The 13,723-nt window shown below is 43.6% G+C and overlaps 1 protein-coding gene across 10 annotated transcripts in view; it reads right to left on the bottom strand.

Annotated features, from left to right (window-relative positions):
- TNRC6C (trinucleotide repeat containing adaptor 6C) overlaps nucleotides 1-13,723 on the bottom strand; it is a 98,325-nt gene that overhangs the window by 39,189 nt on the left and 45,413 nt on the right. The window lies entirely within an intron of this gene.

Below are 13,723 nucleotides of genomic sequence, written 5' to 3'. Positions count from 1 at the left end.
AGGGACCTTAAAAATCATCTCATTCCACCCTCTGCCATGGGCAGGGACACCTCCCACTGTCCCAGGCTGCTCCAAGCCCTGTCCAACCTGGCCTTGGACACTTCCAGGGATCCAGGGGCAGCCACAGCTGCTCTGGGCACCCTGTGCCTTTCCACCCTCACAGGGAAGAATTTCCTCCATAACTGGACAAGCACATGACAAATGTGAAAGAATGTGAACAGAACCACTTGGATTTACCTGGATTCCTTCCTCTACATGCAATGGCTGGAAAGGAAGAAAGCATCCTGTTATTCCTGGGTACAGCCACTGCTACAGCACAGAGCTGAGGGAGCACATTGAACATTTACCTGATCTAGATTTGCTACACAGGTGTTAAACAGAGACCAGAATCCCAGATAAGACACTGAAGGGGAAGGCAGGCTGTGCAAGGACTTAATAAGGGTCAGCAGGGTCAGAGAAATGAGCCGAGGAACATTCTTAGCAGAGCAGGAATGAACAAAGGGAAAAAAGCAGCAGCAGGCCAGGCCAGAAGATAAGAAGTTGAGGCAACCAAGGAATCAGATAAGAGGAGTTATAAGAGATTTTTTTCAACCCTGTGGGTGGTGCGACTCGGGGCTGCATTTGAGCCTTGACAGAAGGATTTGAAAGTGGCTGGAAATACAATTTTCCAATGAAAGGTCTCCTCAAAGCTGAAAACTCAGCTCTGTGTGTGGGTGCTGCCTGAGCAGAGCCCGGCAGGGCAGGCTGGGGAAGGAGGATCAGGAGAGCGCCCAGGATGTCTCCACACTCACAGCAACAGCACCACGGCTCACAAGATGAGATGAAAGGGAGCTGCTTGTTTAATCAGTTCCCTTCTCCTCTCCCCCAAAGACGGTGGTTAAAGCAGTGCTCAAATTTGAGAGCACTTAGGAGACAAAATAAAGGGAAGGGGTGGGATTGAAGATGAAAAAATAGCTTAGAATGATTGCTGAGAGTAGGGAGCAAAACAATTTGTTAAATAAGAGACCAGATCCTCAGGAGCAGTAAGAGAAGCCAAGAAGAAAAGAAAATTATGATGGAGAAGAACTGTAAAACCCAACAGATGTCCATATTAAGAGTAGAAAATGGCCAAGTCCCTGGGCTTGGCCAAGCACAGCTTGGCAGGATCCCACCAGGAATGTGCAGCTCCAACCCCTGGGCTTCCCAAGGCTTTGCAAATCCAAGTGCTCCCTTTCCTGTCTCATCAGCACAGTCGTTCTTCCCAAGGTTCAGATGATTCCCTCAACAGTAACCAGTGGCTAATCTGGAAGTGATGACTTTGGTGGGGTTGCAGTAATTCCATGGAGGGGATGTGAACTCAGCGATCCCCTGCGGAGCAGCAGCTCCTGGTGCTGCGCCTTCCCTGCTCCGCGGGGAGCAGGATCCTGCTGGCACCTTCCACAAGTCATGGTTCAAAAATCAGAGATGAAACTATGCAGTAACCTCAGAGTGTCCAACAACACCCACTGGAACAATCGGTCGTAACACCAAGGCTGCTGTCATAAAGCTCGCAAGAAAAAGGACAGATGAAGAAAATGGGAAAAAAAAATTCACAGCATGAACAGAAACCCACAAAAAATGGGGCTTAGCTGTCAGACCAACCAGGAGTTTGAATACGGATCTTGAGGAGAGTAAGTTTTATATTCTTGCCTCTAGAAGCAATAACAAATAGGTGTCTTTCCATTTTCTTTTAACTAAAAGGGGCTTGTTGCTATGAAATAAATAATGAGTAGCACAGTCTTACTTAATCTGTAACCACCTTAAACATTTGGGAAAAATAATGAATGCAAAATATTTCATATGATTAAAGCCAGAGAACTTTTCTGTTTGTTTGTTTTTTTTTTTTTTTTTTTGAAAATGCAGATTTCCTCCAACTTTCTAGGAAACTAACTCTTCACAGAAATTCACAGTATTTTCTTTTCAAAGTTGTTAAGATTGAAATGGGAAACCCGTTTCAAAAATTCTTAAGAATCGGTTCCTCTTTATATATGCAAAGATGTGAAATTAAAACACCGAGTCCACCAGAAGCATTTCCATCCCTCCTCTGTGAGCTGAGCAAAGACTGTAAACAAGGCACAAGGAACAGGAACCACAGGTATTCCATGTTAGCAAATCCTAGTGCTGAGACACCACAAAGTGAAAACTATTCTTAAATTAATACTTTGTGTTTCAATATCTTAATTATGCATATTTTATAAAATATCGTTCCCCTGATCAACAACATTTCCTTAGCCATCAGGAAGGAAATATTAACTTGAGGATAATTGCTCAAATTTGTTTTTAACAAGCACAGAACTTCTGTCCAACTGCAACCATACACATGCCCTGGAAAATGCACAGCTCTGAGCAGTATAACCAATAGCACGAGGGGGTTGTTTTGTTTTGGACTGCTGTGTTTTTACATAATATCCTTAATGGGGTGGGAGGAGATTGCTGGTGTTATTACGTACTGTAGCCAACATACTTGACCAGCTTCAATTCAGTACTTATTAAAAACAGAAAACATTTTTGGCTGTGTTGGGTAATGAATAATTAGTTGCAAAATCAGTTTTAATATTTACATAGATTACAAATGCAAAATATGAGTAGAGTGAAATGGGAGAAGCTGTTGCATGCATTTCTTAGAAAAGCAAAATAATTTGCCTGCACAAGCAGTGGACCCCAAACTTTCTTCCTCCTCTAAAAATCTCATTTACAATCATTCAATTTTTTTTTATTCAGGTGAGTTGAAAGTAACTGTGTCTTCATAGCTTCCATTGCAATAATTAGTTCAAGTGCTGTGCAGTAAAACCCTGTCTCCCCAACTATAACACAACATTCAGCTGACTTTGGAACCAAAGTACGGACAGGGTACGAAATGGCAAAGCCTGGGATAAACTTTTAATGGAACATTACTAATAAATTGTGCTCACCCCATTTTAAATCAGATCTAACAGCGACTCTTCTCTTATTACTCGTTTTATTTTTCAGTCCACGTTCGTCACGTAACAACAACCAGACCCCCTGGCCCGCCCTGTGCTGCCCAAAGGACAGATGACAGACGGTGCTCCCTGCTCTGACATGCAGAACACAGAAAAATCCCAAGGGCCACTGACAGTCCCACTGGGGATTTTCCTTGGCTCACAAAGGTTAGTGATCCTGAGTCAGAATATGAGGAAAAAATGGGCAAATTACTTTCTCTCCCCCCATCAAAATATAGTTTTCAATTCAACATGAGCAGATCTTTAAAATACTATAAATGAGTTTTTCCAAATCTGAATTAAATAGGAATTGCCAGGAACATTTTAAGTCCTAAATCAAATGTAGCCTAATTTCATAAGGAAAACATGACATAAGCATCTGTTCTGAAGCACAAAATATAATAAAGCAGAAAATTTGGGCATTGTAGTGCTACCATTTCAGGTTACCTGCTATGTCTCTAGGCATAGAGACAGATTCGAAAACTGGCATCTATCTGAAACCTCTAAAAAGCTCACTCACAAGTCTCATGGATTGAGGAAGCTGAAATCTTGCACAGCACACATAATGTGGAAAGGCAGAAAAGAGATGGAAGCATTGAATAAAGCAGCTTTATTTATTTTAAAACTAAACCATAGCTAAGCCCACACGGGGGAAAGCCTGTTATCCCCTTTTCATTTTCTGCACTACGACATTCAAACGTAGTTCCTTCCCTCTGATGCTGAAAGCTTTCAAATGCATTAAGAAAACAAGCAAAAATAAACAAGATTTTTCATTATTAGTAGAGATTCCACTAAATGCTACCTCTCTGACACAAAAGCAGCAGTAGAAAACACCAAATCATTGCATTTTTCTGCTCAGTGCAACATATCTTTACAAGCAGCTCGCTGCAAAGACGCCATTTTATCAAACCTGAAACGCAGCCAAAAGCTCAGGACGCTGTGCTGCTGCTCTCTCGCTGAAATGTTATGTAATAAATTGATTTAACAGAAGCAGATGCTATTTTCTCAGGGTTAGGGTTACTTTCTCTCTTTTTTTGGCTCTAAAAAGGGCTGATGGGTAATAAAATACCTGAAGAAAGGAGCCGCCCAACCATCCTAGGAGACGCTACATTGTGTGCAGAGCTGTTTCTACTCCTGCCTCTACGTTCTCCAGGGCTCCCGGCTTCAATATGTCGGCTGTGTACAGTGTAAGCCTCATCCTGTAGAGCTGCCAAGAAAATCTCTCTGTGCGAGCGCGCGCCCAGACAACCTGCGAGCTCGGCCGGGCCTCGGCTGCACTGGCTATGGAAATGCCCTTTCCACGCACAGCCCTCCTCCCCCTTCGCCGAGCTCCGCTCCCCGGCTCTAGGTGAAGGTATCAACAGAGCAGGATTTTTAAGCTTTGATTATCTAATTGCAGCTGACACTAAACCGATCTTCCTTCCTCTTTAAATTCTTTCAACTGTCACAAAACATTTTCACTTCGGGACCCAGCTACAATTAGCGCCCGTAGCTGCTTTTCTGCCGCTTTTGAAAGTCAGCCAAGAGAAGACGCGGGCGCTGCCGAACGCCTGCCCCGGCTCCTGCCTCCTGCCCAGTGTCCTCCTCCTTCCTCCTGCCCCAGCTCCTGCCCAGTGTCCTCCTCCTTCCTCCTGCCCAGTGCCTTCCTCCCTCTCCCAGTTCCATCTCCTGCCTCTTGCCCAGTGTCTTCCTCCTTTTCCCAGCCCCATCTGTGCTTCCTGCCCAGTGCCTTCCTCCTTCTCCCAGCTCCATCTCCTGCCCATCACCCTCCTCCCTGCTCCAGTACCAGCTCCTGCCTCATCGTTCTCCTCCCTGCCCCGGCTCTTTCCTGTGCCAAGCGTCCTCTCCCCTGCCCCAGCTCCCGCCCGCCGCCCTCCTCCCTGCCCCAGCGGCAGCTCCCAAGTCCCAGATGTACCCTGGACTGCTGCCAAGCCCTTAATGACTTCCCTGCCTCTATCTAAACCAGCTCTAAGTGGCAAATGCGAGCGCATTAATCAGCAGCGCAGTTGTTTATAGAGGCAGGGAAGAGCTGCCCGAACAATGCGGCAGCAGCGGGCGCTGGCTGCGCTTGCACAGCGGGACCGACCATCTTGGAACACCCTGGGCTGGGAGCCTCGGCTCCCTCCAAGGCACGGGAACACACAGAGTGAGCAGAATGGGGTCAGCTTTACATTTTTAGGGCCTAGAGATCATCATAAATGCTGAGATTGCACGTAGAGGGCTGTTATCAGTGCCCACATGCAAATCTCGAAGGCTAATTCACACAAACTTCCCAGCATGTCCAATACACTCCTTTATGATTATCTCCCCTCCTACCTGCCCCAAATACATATTAATGATGTGGTAAATGGGGCACGTTTCAACTTTGCTGTTTCAGCTCCTGCCAGGGGCTCATCGGAGCGGTGTTGCCCCTCTGTCCTGGACCTCACCACAATGGCTCTTTAGAGCTTTGGCCACACTCTCAGGGTCGCTGCCACTTCACCACCGAGGCACAATCGCTGCTGCTATTCTTGGCTCGAGAAGTTCTCCACTGAAGGACTCCTGAAAATAGTTGGTTTCCTCCTCAGTGACTGTTCTTTTTTTAACACATTAATCAAGTTTACCCTGTGACCAGCCCCGTTTTTGCATTGTGAGATCCACACGTGTATTTGGGTACAGAGTTGCTCTGGCCAAAATAAAGAAACTTTCATATTTTTTTATTTCTTACCCAATTACACAGTAGTGTCACCACTATTCCATACTGTAATTTTGCCTTTCTATTCCCTAGCACTCCTCTCCAGTTGGTCTCGATCTAAAATTTATTGAAGGCTGTTGTTTAACTAACCCCTTTGGCATAACCTGCTCTCCACAAACCCCAGTGACTCTGCATTTCTCTCCTGAAAAGTTCAACATGCACAGAAATGGCTGCTTTGGGGTTTTTTTCCCTAGGATCATTCTAACAGTTACTCTGACTGATTTACAATTCCTTAGTTCTAACCTTCTCACCTCTTAACATTGTTTGGCTTTTTTCTCTTTTGTAGTTTTCATACTCTTAAAGTGACCACATTGCTCCAATCCATCCTCTGCTTAGTCTGCTACATGCTGAAGGATGCACATGATGCCATGCCATTATTTCCAGACAACTGGAAACTCTTATTTCCTGAAGTCTCTAACTCACTGCAGCTTTAGTTCTAAGTTTACAGATGAAAGGGAAAGGTATTTAAAGTATTCCTCATACCACCCATCAGTGGTTCCCTCTGTCCCACTGACCTTGCTATTACTACTGACTCACTTATGAAAGAGTTAGCTTTTTGTTCTTTGGGGCTTCCTTTCCTCAAAACTGCTACTAATGTCTTTATTTCTTTCTAGTAGCATTGTATATAATTCCTGAGCTGTAAAAATTCAGCTTTCCTGTAATTTTCACATGACCTTAGCATCTGGGACTTTCTCCTCTTCCCCAGGACTGAACTCCCACCTATCCCTGGTCACTTTGACCATAGTTTTGTTGTACCTTTTATTTCTCCACCATCAGGACAGGTCCTGCTACTTGGTCTCTTCACGTACTCTGTCAGAAACTGCCACCTGCACATTTGACCACCTTGCCAGGCTGTTTCCTGACCTTTCCTTCCTCACAGACACCTGGGCAGTTCCTGTCCCTGGCTGTCCCTGCAGCACAGCCATCCACAGGGAAGCTGTGAGATGCAGCTCTGCAGCTCCTGAAGCAAAAGCAGCCACTTTTGAGCCATCAAGCTTTTGCAGAGCCCCACTCTTTGAAACTGAGGACAGCAAAAAACACCTCAGTTATTTATCCTTCACAAATTTCTATTTTTTCTTTCTCCCTGTGCAATACTCTAATCACTGTCAAAGAGATTTGAAGCAGCAGATTTATTTTTCATGCGCTGCTGCCTGATGTCAGATAACATCCACAATACAGAAAAATTTGTTCCAAAGATTAGTTTACTGATGAGTTTTTACCATAATTTTCATTCCTAATGCCTGTATTTGGGCTACACAGAGATTGCCACTTCCTTGTTTTCAAAGCATTATAAGGAGTTTTTGAAGTTTTTGATGGGAGACAAAACTCTAAACTAGCTGAGACTCATTTCCCACAACTTTCCTGTCACTGCATTTCAGAAAATGTTCCTCACCCAGGAGAAAGAACCATAGGTGAGATCCCTTCTCTGTGTTATCTGCTACATTTATGGCCCTGTGTGATGTTTTAAATTCCTTTTGTCTAAACCTACACCTGGCACCAGTGACCTTTGGGAACACTGGAAATCCCAGGGCCACAGATCACACATCAAGTGCTACCAAATGCTGAACAAAGCCCTGAGAAACAACATGAGAAGACAGAAACACAATCACCTCCTACACCTGAATATTCCCTTACAGCACTAATTGAGTGAGACTTGTGCCAAAAAACGTAAACAAGCAAAATTCTTGATGCTGGTAGTTTTTCAAATTTCTGGTAATTTTTCAAATAACCAGAATTTGCCAAATTCTGCTGATTTTCCCCATGATTTGATCCCAGTAGTAGAAAACTTTCCCACAGCCACGTTACAGAAATGTGTGTACAGTGATGTACAGTGGACTGCTCTGCAAATCGTGGCCAACAGAGGAGTGTAAGGATGGAAGCTGTCAGGAGTTTCTTGCAGGATGGAATTGTGTTTGTCATACACAGTCACCTTCCACTGAAGCAGCATGAAGAGCCAATTCCTGTGTTTCCAAAGGAACATCTCCATGCTGCTTTCTTCATTTGAGATCAACAGCCATGACACTGTGAAGCACAGCATCCAGGTTATTATGGAGAATTTTTTTTACGTGTATTTTCTATATAAAGTATGAAATTATATACATGGGAAGTGGGCAAACACAATGAACGATTACCTAATTTCTACTTTAAAGCTTTTAATGTTTTAACTACTACATATTAAAAACTCTGCTCTGGGAGATCCAGAATAAATCCATTTTAAAAGTCTCTGGTTTTAATTGTGTAACTTTCCAACTAAAAGCAAAAACACAGTAATGTTTTGCCAGCAAGGATATACTGCTAATGGAATTGCAGAATATGAGCCCAAAGAGGTGAAGTTCAGCAAATCATTTCCATAAAAGCACTTTTCACATGGGCTTTGTTTGTCAAAGCTCAGCCTGTTTGCAATGCCTCCAGGAGATCTAGCTAAATCTTATTTCAGACTTTTGAAATTAAACTTTATTAATACATTTCAGAACCGCTTTGGCACGTGCATGCCTTACCTACAGCCATCACAAATCACAATGAGCTGAACTGCTCAAGCTGAATTCTTCAAGCATGGCTTTAGCAGAAAGGTCTCCATTACTTTGCTGGATCTGATGAACAACTGTATGTCAAAGCTTAGCAGTGTTTTCCAACTATATTGACTGAAGGCATGATAATCCTCTCTCTAAAACTTTTCTCCAAATTTGACTTAACAACCATATAAAATTCTGAGGGAATTCTGAAGTAACTGCACTTAAAAGATCGGATGTTTGGAATGCGTACTGTCAGGCATGATTTTAACAGTAATCAGCATATTTTAATCTTGCTTGCTAAAAAATTATCAAAATGAAAGTTAATACAAAGAGATTATAAGAAGAGTTAACCTGTCACAGAAGAGCACTCAGCAACTTCCAGCTGCCCACTTCAGGGTGCACACCACACCATGCCATGAGCATGAATCTCTCAACTGCAGCTAAAGAAATCTTCAAATACAAAATAAACCTTCCAGCTCCAGAGAGAAGAAGAATAAAGTTCAGCACAAAATCTGGCATCAGCCCACACATGGAAAATAAATCTCTGTTTCTAACTGCTGTCAAATTTTCACTTCACAACAAACAACAGATAGAACAAATTAAGAGTGTAACTCGAGTTCCCACAACACTTGTGTGTTTACTCTTTCTGATTTACTGCAGGAGTTACTTGCTCTCATTTCTTTCTGGACTTTGGAAGCAGATAATATGGATACGTTCTGCAAAATACTCTACTTGCCAATAAAAAGATGGGCACGAGTTCCACCCTGACTCCTGCAGGATGTGGTAGGTTGCTTTTGAGTTGACAAATGGTGGTTTCACATTGCTGAATTTCAGGAAAGTCAAAAGCATCTTGGAGGAGAACTGATTACTGCTTTTGATCTCTGTTCTAATAATCATCAAACACACTGGTTGCCTAGAGACTCCTATATAAAATTCACCATTTGTAAAGAAACTAAGGAATCTCTAGTACTTGTTATTTTTAATCTCCCATGGTAGCTTCCAGAAATTATCCAAATGCTTTTAGATAACGTGGCAAAGGCTCATTGCAATAATTCAATTAATAGGAAAATGCCTCACACCTTAATGAGGGAAGTTAACTACTCACCAGTTCAGTGGAGTTAGATGACAAAGTGGGGAGGGAACAGATAAAGAGTCACAACTTTTAAAATAACAAACTAGACTAGATAATAGAATATTACTCATAAATTAGAGATACAGCTTTCCATCAGTGTAATCCTGGAAAGGATTACAGAGGGGGCAGGTCAAGAACAAGCTCTGTAGCTCAAGACAGACATTCCAGACAAATAACTATTCCACTCCAAAGTGCTTCAGAAAACAGTTCCATAATTGTTAACAATGAATAAAAGACTGCTTTCAAGGTGTAAGATTTCTAAAATATTCTATGCAATTAGAAATGTTTTCATTTCATAACAGTTTGTCTGGTTAATGTTTTATAGATTACCTTAGGAGAGAAACAAAAAATCCCTACTCCCATCCACTTCACTGATACTTCCAGGTGATAAACCTGACAAAGAATATATTAGTGACCATTAATTCCCACTTGCCTTACATTGGCAGAGCATCCTTTTTAATTCATGACATTGTAGTTAAGTTCTGATAAGTGTTTTGGATAGGCTGAGGCAGTAGATAACAGAGGTTGCTGATAAGAGAATAAAGAGATAAAATAGTGTGATTTTTAGAGTGGAGAGACTGGCAGTGACTCTCTAACAGTATTCCTTGTACCTGGGTAGTTATAAATAAGGTCTGAAAGGAGAGTGGAGGCATAATTACAAATTAACTCTGAAGGGATATGATGCTGTAAGAAGAAATGCTACAGACATGAACTCACATCAAGGTGCTCATGTAGGGCAATCCCGACTCTTTGATTACACCAGATCAGCAATAAAATGTGTTGCTGTGGTTCATGATGAGCCTAAAGAAGCCAGCCCAGGTCTGAGGGGCTCTGGGCAGGGCAGGACAGGGAGGGAGCCCTGAGCACAGCTGCATCACTGCCTTTACACCCTGAGCATGTCCAATAATGCTCCTGGCAGGGCTCTCTCTCCCACACTTCAGGTGCTGCTCAGGCAGACAAAATTCCTCTTCCCATGTGGCTCAGGTACCTACACCAACTCTTCTGGACCAGTTTGATTTTTTTTGTTCCTTCCCATCATTTCCCCAGTGAACTTTTACCTGCAAAGACTCTTCAGTAAGTGAAATACCCAGGGAACCAGAGACAGACATTTAAAGGAAAACAGTTCCTACTGATGCTAAGAGGAGGATGGCAAAAAAAAACCTTCCTTTCAATAAAATATTTCTTATTGAGAATTCTCCTGTTTAAAATTATTCATTTTCATATTCACAAAAACATACCAGCATACCAGTTTGAGTAAGATTTCTGGGAAAATTCTCATATGTACAGGATATAAAATTCCCTATTTTTTCCTAAATCTAACAGTCACTCAAATCCCAACAGCTGAGATGAAAAGGCTTTGGTCTTCCCTGGGTACTCTTCCTACTTCTTTGCTCTTTATGCTCAACAAGATGAAAACAAAAGCCTGTATGAGAGACTGAGTAAGAATGTGGATATGTGCAATTCATGGCTACAGAGGTCTCTCAGGAGAGAGATACTCCTCCCTTGGCCTCCCAGGGCAGCCAGGCACAGAGCTGCTGTCCTTATAAGCTGAGCTGGACATTTATTTTTTTCCTCCTGTGCCTGCAGTCAGTAAATGAGCTGATGCTCCACCTGCTGGAAAGAACTACGCGAGCTCCAGAATTCAGCAAGTTCCTTCTGTGTGGAAAAGGCCATCACTGAAATCCCCAAACACCACCTTGTGTCAGCAGACAAAAAGGTAGCCAAGATTTAGCTTGTTTAAGATCCTGTTCCAAGGGGTCTGTTCAGTGTGCAGATCCCGTGGTGACTTTGAAACCTTTTGTTTTGACTTTTACAGAGTAAAGAGCAACAGGACAATTGTGGCACTATGGACAAACTGCTACTGAGCAATTAAAACTGCAGCTTTAGATTTGAAGCGAGCAAGAAATTATTTACTCAGAGAGTGGTAAGGCCAGAGGAGGCCATGGAAATGCTCCAAGGGCTGAAGCACCTCTCTCTGCTCTAGAGCCAGGCTGGGAGAGCTGGGAACATTCACCTGGAGAAGAGAAGGCTCCAGGGAGACCTCAGAGCCCCTTCCAGAGCCTGAAGGGGCTCCAGGAGAGCGGGAGGGGGACTTGGGACAAGGGATGGAGGGACAGGACACAGGGAATGGCTGTAAGCTGAAGAAGGGTAGGTTTAGATGAAATATTAGGAAGAAATTTTCCACTCTAAAGGTGGCGAGTGCCAGATTGGAGCAACCTGGTCTGGTGGAAGGTGTCCCAGCCTGTGGCAGGGGGTGGAATGAGATAAGCTTTAAGGTTACTTCAGCCCAAACCTTTCCATGATTATGATGCTAAGTAACACCTTCACAAAGAGTTTGATCTGGGTTAACTTGTTTGGGGCAATAATATAAAATGAAGCTGAAAAGCTGCTACACTGTTTCTTTCCCTCTCATTTCTACTAACCTTTACTGTCCTCTGAATTTTTCCAATGGTAACATAAAAGAAGCAAAAAAAAAACCCTGAATGAATTCAACAGTGTAAAACATCTGCTGAGGGTTGCCAATACTACATATATAGCAAGTTAAAATAGGAATTGGGAACAAAATAAAGCCTCAAGGTAGAAATGCATCTGGCAAGATCAAAGTCAGCTCGTACTACACTCTTACAAGGAAAGTTCTTTTATGAGTTATGTTATGATTTACAGTGGCCTTTGTTTCATTAAACTCAAACACAGATGCTTCGTATACATCTACAAGGATGCCTGGAAGAAAGCTCCTGACCCTCAGGCAGCCTGAGCCACTGCAGTTGGCTGCTCTGTGTGTCTCACATAACTGATGATGAGAGGGGCAGCTCCAATCTCTGCTCCCCAGGACCTGAGGGAACGGCTGGAGCTGGGCCAGGGGAGGTTTGGGCTGGATTTAGGGAAAGGTTCTTCCCCCAGAGGGTGCTGGCACTGCCCAGGCTCCCCAGGGAATGGGCACAGCCCCGAGGCTGCCAGGGATGCCCAGGTGGGGCTGTTGGGGGGTCTGTGCAGGGCCAGGGGCTGCACTGGGTGACCCCTGTGGGACCTTCCAGCTCAGAATATGCTATGATTTCTATGCTTCCAGAGGTCTGAAAATAAAATAATAAACATATCTTTGACACAGAATGTTAGTCTGACAGTTAACAAACATTTCCCAATCCAGAAGAAGCCAAGAATGTCAGAACCATCCCTGATGAATTGGGATTTGCAAGGAAGATTGCTGTCAGAAAAGTTAGAGAACTGCTGGGAAATGATTACTTTCCATCTCACTAAAGCCAAATACTTGAGAATACAGAAGCAGAACCTCTTCCCTTCCTAAAAAAGAACCACTTTAATAAATAATAAATTATTTCATTTTGTCTGTTCAGTTTTAGGTTTCTGGGGAGTAGCTGAGTGAGATTTTCAAATGTATTTCAATAACCATAGAAGCTGTAGTTTCAGAGACAGATTATTCTCTTATCTAACTAAAACTTCTAAGGACAACACCAAAGAATCTTCTCTGTTGTAGTTCTGCTCAGCAGCAAAAATAGTGAAAAATTCACGAATGCCCAAAGCGAAAAACTGCAGACAGTTCAGATCCAAATTTTGTGATGTTTGACAGTGCTAATGAGTGATAATGAGCAACACTTGAGATCACACAGAAATGACTAATATTCAAGATATCAAACCCTTCCTTTATGATTTAGTCCAGATCACTTTTTTAAGCTATGGATAACTGCATGACAGAACAGCCCCTGCTTTGCCTGACATCCACACAAAGCAGAGATGGAAAAGGGGATGTGCACCACTGAGCCCATCTCCACTGCAAAGCTCACACCACCTCTAGCACAGAAGGGCAAATAAGAAGAGAGCAGCTTATTTCCCATCCGCAGCTTCAGGAAAATGAAGTCAGCTAAGAGACTTATTCCTCAACATCCTAAATCCACCAGCCAAAGAAAGGCCCGTGTGTCTGTCTGAGAGCCCACCTCCAGCACTGTGTCCAGCTCTAGGGCTCCCAACATCAGAAGGATGGAGAGCAGGAGAGAGGTCAGAGGAGGCCATGGAGATGCTCCAGGGCTGGAGCCCCTCTGCTCTGGGGCCAGGCTGGGAGAGCTGGGGGTGCTCACCTGGAGAGGGACTGGGGATGGAGGCAATGGCTTCTCACTGGCACAGGGCAGCATTAAATGAGATATTTGGATTAAATTCTTCCCTGTGAGGGTGGTGAGGCCCTGGCACAGGGTGCCCAGAGAAGCTGTGGCTGCCCCTGGATCCCTGGAAGTGTCCAAGGCCAGGCTGGATGGGGCTTGGAGCAACCTGGGACAGTGGAAGGTGTCCCTGCCATGGCAGGGGGCTGGAAATAGGTATTCCCTAATGTCCCTTCCAACTCAGACCATTCTGTGACCTG

Source organism: Vidua chalybeata, chromosome 19, assembly GCF_026979565.1.
Source record: "Vidua chalybeata isolate OUT-0048 chromosome 19, bVidCha1 merged haplotype, whole genome shotgun sequence".
Lineage (NCBI taxonomy): Eukaryota > Metazoa > Chordata > Aves > Passeriformes > Viduidae > Vidua > Vidua chalybeata.
This window is presented reverse-complemented; position numbering and strand designations above follow the sequence as displayed.